This window comes from Arachis hypogaea, chromosome 11 (genome assembly GCF_003086295.3).
Source record: "Arachis hypogaea cultivar Tifrunner chromosome 11, arahy.Tifrunner.gnm2.J5K5, whole genome shotgun sequence".
Classification (NCBI taxonomy): Eukaryota; Viridiplantae; Streptophyta; class Magnoliopsida; order Fabales; family Fabaceae; genus Arachis; species Arachis hypogaea.
The window spans coordinates 24,578,429-24,582,223 of record NC_092046.1 but is presented as its reverse complement, the minus strand read 5'-3'; the positions used below and the strand labels follow the sequence as shown (position 1 = coordinate 24,582,223).

General features: G+C 41.4%; 1 non-coding gene across 1 annotated transcript; it reads left to right on the top strand.

Moving 5' to 3' along the window:
• Positions 1–3,406: 3,406 nt before the first annotated feature.
• LOC112725319 (small nucleolar RNA R71) lies at positions 3,407–3,515 on the top strand. The gene has a single exon (XR_003164435.1). It is a non-coding gene; the product is annotated as a small nucleolar RNA R71 (small nucleolar RNA).
• The last annotated feature ends 280 nt before the right edge of the window (positions 3,516–3,795 follow it).

Genomic DNA, 3,795 nt, shown 5'->3' with positions numbered 1-3,795 from the left:
GAATTGTAAAGGGAAATGGGAATTGGATTTGCAGAAATTAAACAAGGAAAAGTAAAATTCAACAAGCAGAGGAGTAGAAGATAACTTGGATTGAACCGGATCTAAAAACAGAATTGTAATTGAGATTGAAAAAACATTAAACAGAGGATGTAAAATTGGAATTTAGATCTCAGGACCCAAGAGACTAGATAACCAAGTCTAGATCTCAATGCCTTCCTAGATCCAACAAGAGTAATTGCAAAGGAAATGTAAATTGCAGAGAAAGTAGATGAAGAAGCAATTAACAAAAACTGAAATTCAATTAAGCAGAGAATTAAACAAGATCCCAAGGTGAGATTGAAACAGAAGTTCTTCAATTCTCCACCCAAGATCCGAAGCAAGAAAATTAAAGAGTGCTGGGCAAGAACAAGGAAGAAGAGAGATCAATTCTCCTCCCTAATTCTCTTGAATTAAAACAACAATGCTAGAATGTAAAAGAAAGCTCTCTACTGCAAGTATTGAAAATTCTAAAAAGGAAGCTCTCCGAAAAACTTAAATCCTATGCTATTTATACACTTTCTTCAAATGGTCTTCAAGCCTTCAATTGGGCCTTTGCTCTTGATGGAATTGGGTTGATAGAGGCCTTGGTTGATTGCTCTTGGAGTTTGGAGAAGAACCGAATTGAACCGGGTTTGGAATCATGAAAGCTTGAGTAAAAGTTTGAGTAAAAGTTTGAGGCAAACTTTTACTCAAACTTTTCACATCAGCCACCCTCTTTTGCTAATACCAACGTTGGGGCAAAAGTTTGGGGTCAAACTTTTGCTCCAACGTTGGCCTCCCCTTGCACACTCATGGCGCCAACGTTAGCCAAAAAGTTAGAGGCTAACGTTGGCGCAAACTTTTGCTCTCCAGGGTGTGTTGTTCATGCGCCAACGTTAGCCAAAAAGTTAGAGGCTAACGTTGGCGCAAACTTTTGCTCTCCAGGGTGTTGATTTGTGATGCCAAAAGTTTGCCAAAAAGTTTGAGGCAAACTTTTGCTCCAGCTTTTTGCCCAAAAGTTTGCACAAAAGTTTGGGGCAAACTTTTGGTCTAGCTTTTTGCCCAAAAGTTTCCACAAAAGTTTGAGGCAAACTTTTGGTCCAGCTTTTTGCTCGATGGTTCATTTTCATTTATTCCAAAAGTTTGAGCTAAAGTTTGAGGCAAACTTTTGCTCAAACTTTTTGTCCTCTCTTCCTCCTAGCCATTCCTCCTTGCTTCAACCTTTCTCCAAGCTTTCTTCACCTATCATTAATCAACCAAACACATCAAAGCTATGCTCAAAACCATGAGATATTCATTCTTTCATAATATGTGACAATTATAGCATAAAACCTCATGAAATAGCATGAATTCATACATGGTTGATTAAATCAATGGAAGCATGAAAATCTACCCAATTGGCTTGCTTATGGCTTAAGAAAGTGCATAATTCAATTGAAAACAAAAGAAAAAGGCTAGTGAAACTAGGCTAAGATGACTTGTCATCAACGGACAGCTCCTTTTATGGAGGTTCATACGGGCACAGATCTTCACTCCTCATGGTGAACTTCCTTCCTATGCTCTCATGAATCAGTTCAACATGATCCATAGACAATATCCAGTTCACAGTGTATGGTATGACTGCACTTCTTGTGAAGACAACTCTCATGCCAGGTGAAAAGTCCTCAGTTGGAATCTTTTTATTCCTCCAGCCCTTGGGTACTTTGTCCTTGGTGCCTTTTTCCTCAATGGTTGGTGGTGAATATCTAACACCAAACTTAGGTTTGATGTCAGGGGATTCTGTATGGCTTTACACAGAGAGAGAAGGTTGAAACACTAAGTGTTGTATTATAGTACCTCCTTTATTAGAGAGAGAGTAAGGGTTGGGCATCTTAAACATTATATGGTCTTCCCATAACCTCAGAAATAACTCTCCTCTCTCGACATCAATCAACGCCTTTCCAGTAGCTAGGAATAGCCTTCCAAGGATAATGGAGTCGTTATTGTCCTCTCCAATATCAAGTATCACAAAGTCTGCAGGGAGGTAAAGGTCTTCAACCTTTACAAGGATGTTCTCCACTATTCCAAATGCCCACATTAGGGACTTGTCTATCGTCTCCAATGAGATCCTTGTGGGCTGCACCTCTTGGATTCCCATCATCTTCATCAAAAAGAAAAGCATCCGATTTTTATGCTTGATCCAAGGTTGCATGGTGCCTTCTCAAATATAATGGTCCCTATAGTGCAGGGAATCAAGAAGCTTTCAGGGTCTGGGATTTTCTGAGGTAGCTATTTTTGTACTAATGTACTACACTTCTTGGTCAACACCACAGTTTTATCTCCCCTCAGGGACTTCTTCTCAGAAATCACACATTTCAAACAGGGCATATAGGGGGTTTCTTCTCCAACACCTCAACAAGAGAAATATTGACTTGTAACTTCTTAAGGACTGCCAAAAATTGAGCAATTTGCTCATCCTCAGTCTCTTTTTGCATGTCTAGAGAGTGTTGTAGTTTGGGCTCCTTTATCTCTATAGGGACGTGTACAAGTGTACTCCCAGTCTCTTCTTGAGCCTTGTTCTCCCTCAAATCCTCAGCAGCATGCTCCTCCTTGGTTTCGGCCTCCTTGTCCATAGTGAACACCTTGTACTCTTCTCTTGGATTTACCTATGTGTTACTAGGGAGAGTGTTGGGAGGTCTCTCAAGTATCCTGCTGCTCAACTGACCCATCTGTATCTCCAAGTTCTAAATTGAGGACCGAGTCTCTGCCATAAAGCTATGAGTGGTCTTGGAAAGGTCAGAAACTATCGTGGCCAAGTCCGAAAGGCTTTGCTGAGACATTTTCATCTGCTGCTGAGAGGGTTGGAATTGTCTGTTGTTGAACCTATTTTGATTGGTTCCACCCTGATTATTGAAGCCTTGTTGAGGCCTTTGTTAGTCTCTCCACCCAAAGTTAAGGTGACTTCTCCATCCCTGATTAAAATTGTTTGTATAGGGATCATTTCTGGAATTTCTAGAGGAATTTCCCATGTAATTCACTTCCTCCATGGTAGTCTGAGTAATGTCACCAACGTCTTTATAGGGTGCCTCTTGAGTGTTAATAGCTAAAACCTGCATCCCGCTTAGGTGTTAGGATATCATGCTAATTTGCTGGGATATAAGCTTGTTTTGAGCCAAAATGGCGTCCAGTGTGTCCACTTCCATGACTCCTCTCTTCTAAGTAGCCCCAATGTTCACAGGGTTCCTCTCAGAAGTATACATGTATTAGTTGTTGGCAACCATCTCAATGAGCTCGTGTGCTTCCTCAAGCGTCTTCTTCATGTGCAGTGATTCACCTGCAGAGTGATCCAGTGACATCTTGGCCATTTTAGAGAGGCCATCATAAAAGATCTCTAGCATAACCCAATCTAAGATCATGTCGGGAGGACATCTCCTGATCAACTACTTGTATCTCTCCCAAGCTTCATAGAGGGACTCTCCCTCTTTCTGTCTGAAGGTCTGGACCTCCACTCTAAGCTTACTCAGCTTCTGGGGTCGAAAGAACTTGGCCAGAAATTCAGTGACCACCTTGTCCCAAGTGTCCAAGCTTTTCTTGGGTTGAGGATCCAGCCACAACTTTACTCTGTCCCTTACAGCAAAGGAAAAGAGCATGAGCTTGTAAACCTCGAGGTTCACTCTATTCGTCTTAACAGTGTCATAGATATGCAGGAAGTCGGATATGAACTTGTTGGGGTCCTTCTGTGGGAGTCCATGAAACTGACAGTTCTGTTGCACTAGAGTGACCAATTGAGGCTTGAAC